The sequence below is a fragment of the Pyxicephalus adspersus genome, chromosome Z (genome assembly GCF_032062135.1).
Source record: "Pyxicephalus adspersus chromosome Z, UCB_Pads_2.0, whole genome shotgun sequence".
Taxonomy (NCBI): Eukaryota; Metazoa; Chordata; class Amphibia; order Anura; family Pyxicephalidae; genus Pyxicephalus; species Pyxicephalus adspersus.
This window is the reverse complement of record NC_092871.1, coordinates 7,134,675-7,147,727: the sequence shown is the minus strand read 5'-3', so window position 1 is coordinate 7,147,727 and position 13,053 is coordinate 7,134,675. Positions and strand designations below refer to the sequence as shown.

The 13,053-nt window shown below is 38.7% G+C and overlaps 4 non-coding genes across 4 annotated transcripts; 1 reads left to right on the top strand and 3 right to left on the bottom strand.

Annotated features, from left to right (window-relative positions):
• Positions 1-1,052: 1,052 nt before the first annotated feature.
• On the bottom strand, positions 1,053-1,125 carry TRNAV-UAC (transfer RNA valine (anticodon UAC)). Its single transcript has one exon. It is a non-coding gene; the product is annotated as a tRNA-Val (tRNA).
• A 2,837-nt stretch (positions 1,126-3,962) lies between these two features.
• On the bottom strand, positions 3,963-4,035 carry TRNAV-UAC (transfer RNA valine (anticodon UAC)). The gene has a single exon. It is a non-coding gene; the product is annotated as a tRNA-Val (tRNA).
• A 1,505-nt stretch (positions 4,036-5,540) lies between these two features.
• On the bottom strand, positions 5,541-5,613 carry TRNAV-UAC (transfer RNA valine (anticodon UAC)). The gene has a single exon. It is a non-coding gene; the product is annotated as a tRNA-Val (tRNA).
• A 3,985-nt stretch (positions 5,614-9,598) lies between these two features.
• Positions 9,599-9,672, top strand: TRNAN-GUU (transfer RNA asparagine (anticodon GUU)). The gene has a single exon. It is a non-coding gene; the product is annotated as a tRNA-Asn (tRNA).
• The last annotated feature ends 3,381 nt before the right edge of the window (positions 9,673-13,053 follow it).

Below are 13,053 nucleotides of genomic sequence, written 5' to 3'. Positions count from 1 at the left end.
TCTAGATGGATCCAGTTTGATGGTGGCGGCACAAGAAACATTGTAGTAGCACTCGTAGGCAATTATAAAGAATTAGGTGACGCATAACTCATGTTTCAGATGAAGAAAAAGATTTTCCCTGACCGCGAATCGAACTTTAGGAATAAAAAGAATCAAGCTTTAAGAATAAAAAGTACCAAGTTTTCTTGGTACTGATTAGGCAAAATTCTAAATATCACCCGAAGGAGAATTGTTTCGGCTCTCAGATTTTAGGAAATGTTCAAAATGAAAAAAAAAAATATGTTTTGAAAGGATAACTAATGTATAAGCATTTCATGGTTCATAAGAAACAAAGAAAGGTTTTATGTTTTATTTTGGATAGTCGTTAGGGAGCTTTAATGCTTCCTAATATATTGTGCAGGGGTGGGCCTTAAATTTGACTTTAGGAAAGTCAATATTTCAATATGTATGATGTAAGAACATGGTTCTACTGGCGATCAAACCCAGGACGTTCTGCATGTAAAGCAGGCTTGTTAACCTCTACACTATGGAACTTACATGTGGTTAAATGTACAGGCCCTGATTTAGGAAGAGACTGGATAAACCTCTACCAATTTTTCCAAAGAGCTCTTCTGCAAACCAATGACGGGTAGAAAGCATTAGTCACCAATATTAATGTCCCCAAATGTCAGGATTAGCAGTCTTATGCAGCATTGCTTTAGGCATTTTTTCACAATAGATCAATGGCTGTGGCCTACTAGTAGGACCCGGGGTGGCTGACCACTTATATAGATGTAGTAGGTTGAAATAGATTCTTGAACAAAAATCATTAAAATGATTTTCAAAGAAAAGCTGCAGATGTAAAGTATTGTGATGTAAATTAGACATTCTTAAAGTTTTATTTATATATGCACTCCTGCTCTATTTTCTTGTATATTTAATAGCTTGAATATTATTTCCTCTTTAAAATGTTCTAATACTTTCCAATATATTGTGCAGGGGATGTCCTAAAGTTTGACTTTCAGAAAGTCAATATTTGAGTTTGTAATGTACGTATCTTATCAGTAAGAACATGGTTCCACTGGGGCTAGAACCCAGGACCTTCTGCGTGTAAAGCAGACGTGATAACCCCTACAATATGGAACCTCCCTATGTAGTACTTGATGTAACTTCCAAGTTATACCTATTATGTCTGGGAGTGGAAGCATTGATTTTTATAAAGTTTGCAAACTTTTTTACCAGTCTCTAATTCATATGTGGGGCCCCTTGATGTTAGGGACTACAGTCTGACTGGTTTTATAGACCTCAGAGGGCAATTTGTTTGGGCTCTCAGGTTTTAGGAAAGTTTGAGTCTGAAAGGATAAGTAACTTGCTGCATCACAATAAAAGCCTCTCTGTAGATCAACAAATCAATTGCCAAATCCCTAAAATAGTACGATTTGACAGAATAACTTTTTGAAACCAATAGACCACAAAAGGAAAGGCAAGGCAGGGAATTTCTGGCAGGTATATACTAAACTTTACTAAAATTCACAATTTGTATTCACCTTCATTAAATAGACAAGATTTATAGAACAAACAAATTAAAGCATGGGGCTGTTTTTAAAAGGATAAGTAACCTGCTGGTAAAAGTATTTCATGATTTATAAGAAACATTCCCTGTGGACAAGTTTTGTGTACCAAATAATTACCTAAAAAAGATAAGAATTATAAATAAATCACAGTAAAATGTTTTCTGATTATAATGGGACCCTGAAAACCTCTTTTCTCTATTTTTGAATAGTGGTATTTTATAGGACCACACATGTGGATATTCCGGTACCTAAAGAGATTGTGGGGGCAAATTGAGATCCAATATCTGAATCACCAACCTGGGAGAAAAATAGCTGCAGACTCTAGTCTATGGGGAAGGTGGGACATGACACAACAATATGTTCAAATATTGATTTTATTATTATATCTAATTGAAATTTCAGTTGGAATACAAAATGTTGTACAGATCTCAATACAATTTTATTATGATGGATGCATCAAGTGGAAAAAAAGCTTTGTAGGATTAATATTTGATTGACATTCTGACCAAATACTAATTGTAAAAATGTTTTGATTGATTTTTGAATAATTCTCTGTTTTCATCCATCCCCTATTTAATGTACAGCTCTGCATATTATGTTGGCGCTGTATAAATACAGTTTATTGATAATAATAATAATTATAATAATAATATTAATCATTTAATGGCTCAAAAATATCACATAGGGCAGAGGTAGCCAACCGGTGGTCCGCGGCTCCGGCCAGTGCGTCCCAGGTCAGAAGGACCCCGCTGGGGGGGGGCGCACCGGCCAAAGCTGCGAACCATGTCCCCAGTACGATTCTGGTATTATGACATCACCATGGGGGAAGTTTCTACCCCTTTGAGTGACACCTGGCTCTCCGCGCATGCGTGTTGCGGAACAGGTAGATTTAGTGGTCCATGGAACCGAAAAGGTTGGCAACGACTCACATAGGGTTTGTTTAGCTTCAGTATATACTTATTCCAGTTTTTGAGACCATGAAAAAATTAGGGTAGAGTAAAATTAGGGTAGAATAAAATTAATGTAGAATAAAAGTAAGGTAGAAAAAAATTGAGGTAGACTTTCTTACCTTGACCATAGATCTTGTTGGCTACTATCAATGAATGCTTCTGTATTGTCACAGGGGGAAGAATCTGCTCTACTATTTTTTTAAACACTGTAATAATAATAAATACTGTAATAATAAAAAAATAAAATAATAAATGTATTAATATATTATATATTCTGTTCTCATCTCGTTATATTTGTTTGAAATCACTGTATGCAATGTATACTTCCTTATTACTATTTTTTGGTTTGCTATATGAAAATTTATTTTCTCAATAAAAATTTTCATTGCAACGTTTTTATTAATAGAAATAAAATTATTTAGAGTCTGGTTGAAAGGTTTTATATGAAAGTGTATTTACCAGTTAAATAGTTCAGTTTTTATTTCTTAGGTTTTTAAAACAGCCCAGAAAGAGAGACAACAGGCGGAGACAGGGGTTTTCCAAGAAGAGACAAACTCTCAAAATCAGGGACAGTTGGGAGCTATAAATGACTTTGGCAAAGGAAAATAGACCAAATTATCTCATTGTTTATGTTCTTTGAGTGTTTGTTAACTCTTTTCCATATATATATATATATATATATATATATATATAATATTTGAAAATTTGAAAAAATCAAACTGATGAAAAGAAATAGGTCTCCTTGGGCTCAAACACTGGACCTTCTGTGTATAAAGTAGAAATTCCTAGCTTTAATTTAATTTCCTTTTTTTAACCCCCTCTGACGTTTTAATTTTATCGGTATTTCTATGCAAAAAATGTTACATTGTTTTGCATGGAAATTTATTTTACATTGTAGGCTTATAATTCTTAGGCATAACTCACCAAAATATGTCCAATATTTATTAAATTTAATAATAAACTTTAAATAAAAAAACAAAAAAGGGTGCATAAAAATAGTGATTATACCTGTACAGTAGCATGTATTATATATATATAATATAACGTTTTCTTTGTATTGGACTTAATTCAATTATTTTGTATTCAATCCAATACAAAATTATTTGAAATTCAAGCTGCGCCTCGCGCACGAACTGATGCATGCAGCGACATCACTGGGAAACCCCGAAGAGCGTCAGTGCTGTCGCCGGGAGAAGATCGGAGAAGGAAGGCGCCGCCTGAGGACCTGGACGGACCAGCAGGATGCCGGAGGAACAAAGAAGGTGTTTTTTTTTATTGGTTTTAGCGACGCCGAGTGTGACTCTGGATTATTGCTTTTTGCAAGTAAAATCCACACTCGGGAATACCCCTAGAGGGCTTAAGGAAGCTCTAATATTTCCCAATATCTTGAGCAGGGGATGTCCTAAAGGTTGACTTTTAGAAAGTCAATATTTAAATCTGTACAATATAATGAAGATCATGGTTCCACTGGGGCTCGAACCCAGGACCTTCTGCGTGTAAAGCAGACGTGATAACCGCTACACTATGGAACCAACTTGTCAAATGGTGGGTGTTTCCTTCAAATTGTACATATTAGTAATGGGAGCGGACGCATTGATTTATGTAAAGTTTGCAATCACTAACAATCTATTCTTTTTTCATCAGTCTCTGATTCATATGTGGGGCCTCTTGATGTTAGGGGCCATAGTCTAGATTGTAAGCTTTCAAGGCAGGGTCCTCTCCTCCTCCTGTGTCACTGTCTGTATCTGTGTGTCATATGCAACCCCTATTTAATGTACAGCGCTGCGTAATATGTTGGCGCTATATAAATCCTGGTTATTAATATTAATAATAATAATACTATGACTGCCTATAACTTGTCTATATATTGTCATATTTTTTAATTTCTTGTCCTTACCATATTGTCACCATTACATCGTCAGCTGCAATTCTGATTGGGTGCAGTTTAATATTTGTATGATTATTATTATTATTATTAATAATAATAATCATCATAATAATAATAAATTGTATTTATATAGTGCCGGCATATTACATAGTGCTGTAGGGTTTGCAAATGACAGACAGACACAGACAGTGACACAGGAGTAAGAGAGAACCCTGGGCAGAAGAGCTTACAATCTAAGAGGGTTGTAAACTCTAAGGGTTCTATTTATAAATTATTCCCTATTTAATGTACAGCGCTGCATAATATGTTGGCACTATATAAATCCTGTTTAATAATAATAATATTTAATTCCCCAGTCAATTCATCTGAAATTCGCTGACACATGGTCTCTCTACACTCCTTTCACTTCCTATTAAAACAAAGACTTGTTCTGCCACCTAGTGGCCAGTTGTAAAAAGTGCACAGCTGTCATAATATGAAATGAATACGAAAAAAGTGAATATTATGAACGAATTGCAAGGGGAATCATTTATAATTAGAGCCCTACGAGTTTAATCATTCATACTGACAATGCAACTTTCAATATTTACCAATATGTCTGATCTATCCACATTCAAACCCCGAAAAAATCAATTAATGTATTTTATTTACCATCTATTTGTTCTACTATTTAATGTACAGCGCTGCTTAATATGTTGGTGCTATATAAATCCTGATAACTATTATTATAATTATTATTAATATTATTATTATTATTATTATTATTATTAATAATAATTTTAATAATAATAAAATAATTGTTTATTTTACTCTTATATCTAATTGATAATATCAGTTGCAACACAAAAAGTTGTACAGCTGTCAATATGGTTTTATTATGATAGAAATGCCAAAAATTAAAGACTTGTTGATTAATATTTGATTGACAGTCTGCCTAAATTCTGATTTAATGTGTTTTTCTAGATTTTTGAATAATTCTATATTTTTGTCCTATTGATCATCTAATGGATGGAAAATATAACATAGGGTATAGTTAGCTACAGTGTGTAAGCAAACGAGACGTCACAGATTAGAAAACTGTGAAAATTTTAAGGTGGAAATTCTGCAAATTTAAAGACATTTTATGATTGCAAGTGAAAGAAAAAGATGTGGTTCCACTGGGGCTCGAACCCAGGACCTTCTGCGTGTAAAGCAGACGTGATAACCGCTACACTATGGAACCAGCTTGTATAAAGCGCTCTAGCAGTCAGTTTTCTACATATGCTGTACAACAGCGCCCTCTGTTGGTTGTCTGATTTTAAATTTTAATATAAATCAGATCGCTTCATTAATGAAGTGGTAAGTTTTGTTGCAACTACTTTATAAAAGTTCATAAATAAAATATACCCCTCATTATCTTTCATAAACATTCATTTTGACAGTTTTGCTCACTTACAAAGTTGCAATTATTTCAATAAAAAAAAACAAAATGTTTGCAAGATTTTATGAATGCAAACTTAGCTCTGAGTAATATTTGCTGTATGTTACAAATAACGCAAGGCAACACCCAGCAAAGATGGTAGCACCTATTTATTAAAGATCTCAAAAGCTGGAGAGGATACGCTTTCGTCAGTGAAGCTGGGTGATCCCGCAAACCTGGAATAGATCTGGTCCAGGATTGAAAACATTTGCTAACAAAAGAAAATGGCTTTTAGGAAATCCATTTCAGGTTTGCAGGATCACCCAGCTTCACTAATGAAAGTGTATCTTTTCCAGCCTTGGAGAGCTATAATCAATCAGGCCCAAAGGGTGAACAGATTTATCTGGTTTAGCACACACACTTATCCTTAGTAAACTCTATAGGGGATGAAGCAGTGAATCTGACATTCACCAAACATTCTCTGGTGGAGAATCAATCACTGCCATTAAAAACACATGAAACTGGAATATTGTGCAAATAAGATTTGTTGCACAGGCTTATTCATAATACTGCATTGCATTAAGAAATGCAACATTTGAGTCATGGTAGAACATTCTTTCCAGCAAACTTGGAACTGGAAGTACGCCACGACCGTCCTGTGACTGCGGCGCTGCATGGCTGACTCTGGGAATGGAGCGCCGAGGGTTTATTATCCCTTTTCCTTTCTGTGAATGTTACTTGAGGACAGAGAGATTCTGACACCATAAGGCTCCCTCCATAAATCAGCGATCTGTTAGATATTTCACATTCCACACAGACTTTCCAAGTGCAAAGGTCTGCTATGTGCAGCATGGAGGCAGTCTGGGGGGGTAATTAAGAACAATGCCCAGGTTTATGCAAATTTAAAGCTGTATTTTGGGCAGATCTAAAACACAAAAACAATGGTATTATTATTATAAATATTATACAGGATTTATATAGCGCCAACATATTACGCAGCGCTGTACAATAAATAGAGGATTGTATATAAAAAAGGATTAGAAGCGCTCCTAAAGGATATGTGTACTTACAGATCACAAAAGATATCCATCACCCCCACCTGTATAGAAGAAAAATAAATGTCACCCCATTTCTGGGATGTGCTGTCCCTTCCAGGTCTTCTTTCCAGGTCCAGGTGAAAAATGGCTCCAACACCATACATTGCAGGACCAGCCCTGGCCCCAAACACCAAAAGCCCCTCAGAGGAGGAGAGAAGAGCACAATCATCCTATCAGTGTGATGCATCTCATTTTTATCCAATCACAGGCAGGGGCGGGACCTAGTGTAAGCTGCATTGCTTAAGGTGTAGGATCTGGCCATGTGTGGGACCTGGCTGTTTCTGGCTGGTCACAATATTTCATTTTATTATAATTGATTGCTTTGTTTTTTTGGCCAGGAAGAAACACAGACTGTGTAAAGTGAAGTGCCTCTTATTATGAGTGCAGTGACCCTTTACACTGATAGGCAATATAGAGATCCTTACAGTGCAGTCACCCTATGCATTATTGGTAGTATAGTATATTCTTACATTGGTGGTCAGCGTAGCACCCTTATACACTGTCTACACTGGTGGTGCTGGTATTGGTGGTGTTGGTGGTAGTGGCATGTTGTTGGTGGTGGTGGTTGTATTGAGGTGTTGGTGGTAATGGAGTGGTGGTGGTAGTGGGGTGTTGGTGGTTTTGGTGGTAGTAGTGGGGTGGTGGTGTTGGTAGTAGTAGTGGGGTGTTGGTGTTGGTGGTTATGGGGTGGTGGTGGTAGTGGGGTGTTGGTGTTGGTGGTAATGGGGTGGTGGTGGTAGTGGGGTGTTGGTGGTAATGGGGTGGTGGTGGTAGTGGGGTGTTAGTGGTAAATGGGTGGTGGTAGTAGTGGGGTGTGGTGTATGTGGTAATGGGGTAGTGGTGGTAGTGGGGTGTTGGTGTTGGTGGTAATGGGGTGGTGGTAGTAGTTATGTGGTAATGGGGTAGTGGTGGTAGTGGGGTGTTGGTGTTGGTGGTAATGGGGTGGTGGTAGTAGTGGGGTGTGGTGTATGTGGTAATGGGGTGGTGGTGGTGGTAGTGGGGTGTTGGTGGTTTTGGTGGTAGTAGTGGGGTGGGGTGTATGTGGTAATGGGGTAGTGGTGGTAGTGGGGTGTTGGTGGGGTGTTATGTGCCCCCAATCAGAACCTCTGCATAGTAGCTGCTTGCACACTTCTTGCAGCCACCTAGTCATGGAAAGCCCCTTTAACAAACTTCAAGTCATATTTGGCTTCTGAGAATTCTGTGGCCCTCAGGGGACCGTATTGTGCGCAACAAGCCAAAACACACTAAATCAGCTGCATCCCTTGAAAATCATTTTCAAATTCTCCCCGGCTCTTAGATGCTTGGGGAAAGATTTGATCAAAGCTGCCAGAGCATCAGCAGGGCGCGGCGATCATCCTGCGAGCTCAGAAGATTTTCTTCCTACCAATCTCAGAGATGCTCAGCAAACACCGAGCTCTGGCGGCAGAAAATGCAGCGTCAATAGGCCAGGGAGCCAACTTCCCGGTAATGAATGAGCCTTATGAAATTTTAATTCTGCACAATTTCTGCAGCCCTGCATTTTTCATCACAGAGAAGAGCCAGAGATAAAAAGGAGAGAGAAGGCCGCACCTTCCGCCATCGCTTCCAGCAATTTGTAATAAGAGAAAAAATTGGATACATGGGATTGGAGTCATAGGTCATGGAAATCCTTATAGGAACAGATCGGCTGCTGTGACCATTTCACCCGGGGGCATCATAATGATTTAAAGCTGAACCCAGGCAGACTTAAAAGACAGAAATAATATCTTTATTATTATATCCAGCCAAAAATAAGATAAAAGCAAATAATCCATCAGAATTCAATAAAAGCAATGTTTGCTGCAATAGTAACCTTGAATCCTGCAGTACATTTTTCAGCCACTAGGTGTCCTCAGTTTAATGACCAGAATTATTTAACTCACTTCCTCTGAGCACAGGTGGTCCAGGTTCCATCCCTTGGATTGAACAGTGAAAAGAAAAGCAGCATAATGATCTGATCATTTCTCTATGACTTTTTTTTGTTTGCTTCTTGGTTCTTTGTATTGTTTCTTCCATTCACACTCCAGCCCTGCTGTACAGGGAGCATGTAAAGCTGGCGGTGGGACAAGACACAGGTTCTGTTGCAGCAGAAAATAATTAGGTCTCCTGTCCTGGGTAATATGGCCGTGCAGAGCTGTGAACAAAATAGAACCGGAAGGACAAATGTTCAAAGATTCTCGTTATTGGTTCAGCACGATGAACAGTGTGGGGTCACTACTTTAATATGAAAAACCTGCAGGACACAATGGAGAATCATAGAGTTTATTTCAAAAGCCTAATCATCACTTTTCAAAAATAGCATACGCCATCCCAATGGAAGTGCATGGGCCGGTGGGTTACTTCCAAATATGGGCTTTGGTTGTGCTATCTAGCTGAATCGAGTTTCTCGTTGCTACCATATTAGTTTTAATATTATTAATAATAATAATAATAATAATAATCAGGATTTTTGTTAGCACCAACATATTAGACAGCGCTGTACAATTAAATAGTATAGGCACAAGCTGATTTTACTTTTATAAATTTGATTGTCAGGTTTTAAAAATGTAGAGAACAAAGAAATAACCATCTGATATTGAATGTCTTATAAATAGGCCCTGTTACAAAAACTTTTACCTGAAAAAGTCAAGTCTGTGTTTTGGGGGTCATGGTTCACCTTGTTCAATAGCTTATTGTAGAAAAGATGCTCACTGGTCTCTGTGGCGCAATCGGTTAGCGCGTTCGGCTGTTAACCGAAAGGTTGGTGGTTCAAGCCCACCCAGGGACGATGCTTTTCCTTTTTATTTATTATTATAAAAAAAAGCTGCAAATAATATATACAAAGCACATGTGTTAATTTTTCATGTCAAAACAGTCAACTAGACAGACAGGGATAGGTCAATTGCATAGCCAAAGAAGAACTGAAGTCTCAGCTCTGGAAGCTGAGCCCAATAATGCCCAGCAGGGGGCACTGGACCCATCACTAGTATTGGCTGGGCTCTCCCTGCAGTTGATCTTTCCCTATTACCATGCCTTGTGCTGCACGCTGCCTGTGGATGAAGGTGACCACATTTATATAAGCAGGGCTTTGCTTCCTCAAGTCAGAGCCTCCAGCAAAGAGAACAATGAGCAGCACAATCACAGCGTCACCAAATCTCCTGAGACAGCAGTCAGAGGTACCAGTGCCTTGTCCTGCACCCTGTCTGTGGATAAAGGTGACCACATTCCTATAAGCAGGCCTTTGCTTCCTTAAAAAAATGCACCCCCTCTGGTCTACAGCCTTTCCCTCATTACAACTGCATTATCACCTCCTCCTTATATAATTACCTTACGTACCGATATTATCACCTATGATGTAAGTTGATTAAACGTTCTTTTATTCACTATCACCTCTACACCTTGAGTTTGCTTTGTATTATTTCACTTATCTTTACCTGTATACTAGATAACTTACCCTAACCCAGTGGTCAATCCACCAAGTCTATTCCCCCTTATCAAGCTTAAACAGTGAGTGTCCCTTTGATATATAATATAGTTATTACATTTTTGAAACCATATTCAAGGTTTTAATATGAGAAATGACCTTCTGGTAATGTTATCACAATAATCTTTGTGGATAGAGGTATTTATAGAGGTATTTATTGCATACCATATTAAATTATGGCAACTGTTTATATTTTCATGACTACCATCTTACCTCCATATCCCCTGAGGAAGCCCTAAAAGGGCGAAACGCGTTGGGACAGAATATTATATACGTAATAACACTTAATAAATAAACCGACAATCAGTTTACCGTTAAGCTTGATTCATTGTATGATGATAATTGCGAACTATACATCTTTTGTATTGTGATTATTTGCACTCATGTCAAACATTGTTTAGTTTTCTAATAATGTACTGCTTTATCAGCTACTATTAGGTACTCTTCAAAAAGCCTTCTTTGCTTCTCTTACTTCCATTTGTGTAATAATCAGGCTGGACACCACTCTAGGACTACCTATTCTCCTAAATTACTCTCTCCTATGATACCTCTCTGCACAGTTTGTCAGAGGCAGCAGTGCCTTGGATGATCTCATGCTGCTGACCTAAAGCCTTAGCTTTACCTGAGTACCTACCTACAGGAGTGCCTGGGCACCTCGCACACCTGGAAGCGTATTGTTATTAGGAGGAATTCCAGTCATCAGTTACAATTTTCAGTGTACTGTCCAAGCACAATTAACATTTTTGTTTAATATTAATAATATAAAATAAAGGTGACTTTCACTTTCTTTCACTTTTTTTCCTCTTTAAATGCAGAACCCAATAAAATCTATCTTGTACTAATTTGACTGGCGTGAATTCTGATTGGCTAATAAATGATGAATGTAGTATTTTATTTGAGGGGTAAAATTAATAATCAGTGGACCAATAATTAAGGTTTGTTTGTTTTTTAATATTTGTACCAAAAAAAAAAAACAACAACTAGCAAGGGCTGCTCGCAGTGGAGAGTTTTCTAAAAATAGGACAGCCAGAGCAGCACAAACCTCTATTGATCACTATACAAGCGCTCATGCTGTGGGCGTGATCCTTTGAATGCGAATCCGGGCGACATAATGCGGAGGAAAAAAAAAATCCCAGATGAACTTTACGCTGTTCAATAGGTGGGGGAAGCAAAAAGCGAATCCACTAAAATAGAAGCTGAGCCCCGGGGAATAAAGAGCGCCTGGCTGCACCCAAAACCAGGGGTCAGTAGGTATTTATGAGAATTGCACCCTGACTTTTTAACCTTCAGGATCTATAGGTTGCGTTCAAGTGTGTAATGCGCTAAAAAATGCAGCGGAACCCCCTTTTGTTTTCGCACAACACACACGGGTCGCTCATGTCTGTGCATTGTGCTTCACTAAAACGGGTGGGAGGAAAATTAGGGTGCCATCCATAAGGAATTGCACAGCCCCCTAGTATTGCATTACTGTAGTCTCTATGCATTGAATAAGTGTGAATGCAACATGCAGCCAAGGCAAAAAGCTACAATTTTTGCTCCAGTATTATTATTAAATAGGATTTATATAGCGCCAACATATTACGCAGTGCTGTACATTAAATAGGGGTTGCAAATGACAGACAAATGCAGACAATGACACAGGAAGGGGGAACCCTGTCCCGAAGAGCTTACAATTCACTTTCATAGTTTCCAATTTTTGACCACTGGATGTTCTCATTTTGATAGCCAGTATTATTAACCCTCTGAGCCCTGGTCAACCTTGATTTTCCCACAGACTGGACAGTGAAAGAAGAAGCACCACAGTGCATCGCAGGTCTCTGCTCCTATGAACATGACTTTTTGTGCTGCTTCTCCCCTGCACACTTCGGCTGTGCTCTACAAGGAGTGAAAGAGGTTGCTATCAGGTCTGATCCAATCACGTAGGCTACGTACACACGTCGATTTTCATCCGATCATCGCCTCAGGGCTGATATGGGATGAGAATCTGGCATGTGTACAGCGGCTGTCCAACGCTGTTCATTGATCCGTCCTGGCTGATCTACGTCCGACGGATGATAAATGAAGTGGAGAGAGCACAGCGGGGTGCCACTCGCTCGTTCTCGCCGAATGGCGCTGAATCTTTCAATATTTTGACGTAGGAAAAGATCATAAAAGATCATTTCCAACAACAAAAATCTAATGTGTGTACCCAGCCTGTATTTCAGAAAATGATTGATGCATTAGAGGTTACAGAGCTGCATTGAGCGTCTTTTATAGCTGCCTGGAGCTCAGCTGTAAATCTGCCCAATTCATTGCAGCGGCTGTTGTCTTCACCTGCATCCGTTTTAAAGAAATTGCACCATCTATTGCAAGCAAAACTTGTACAGTGCCACTCAACCTCAAATATGTCACCAAATGGCCTGTGTGCTAAATATGAGCAGGGAACACTTATCTCTAAATACCCCCCTGCCCCTCCTAATACCCTATCACAGGGTAGGTAAGTCCTTCCTACCCCCATGGGTTGTAGCTTATAGGAGGGAGATCTGAATTGCACTCCAAAAACGTTCCATGTCAGCATCTTTTCTCTCCTGCAGCTTAGCTTCTTGAATTGGCAGGAAATCCTGTCAAATAAGGTTACAGCCACCAATCTAAATATATCGCAGGGCTGAGCGTCAAACGGGGCGGGAGATTGTGGAGCAGGTAGAG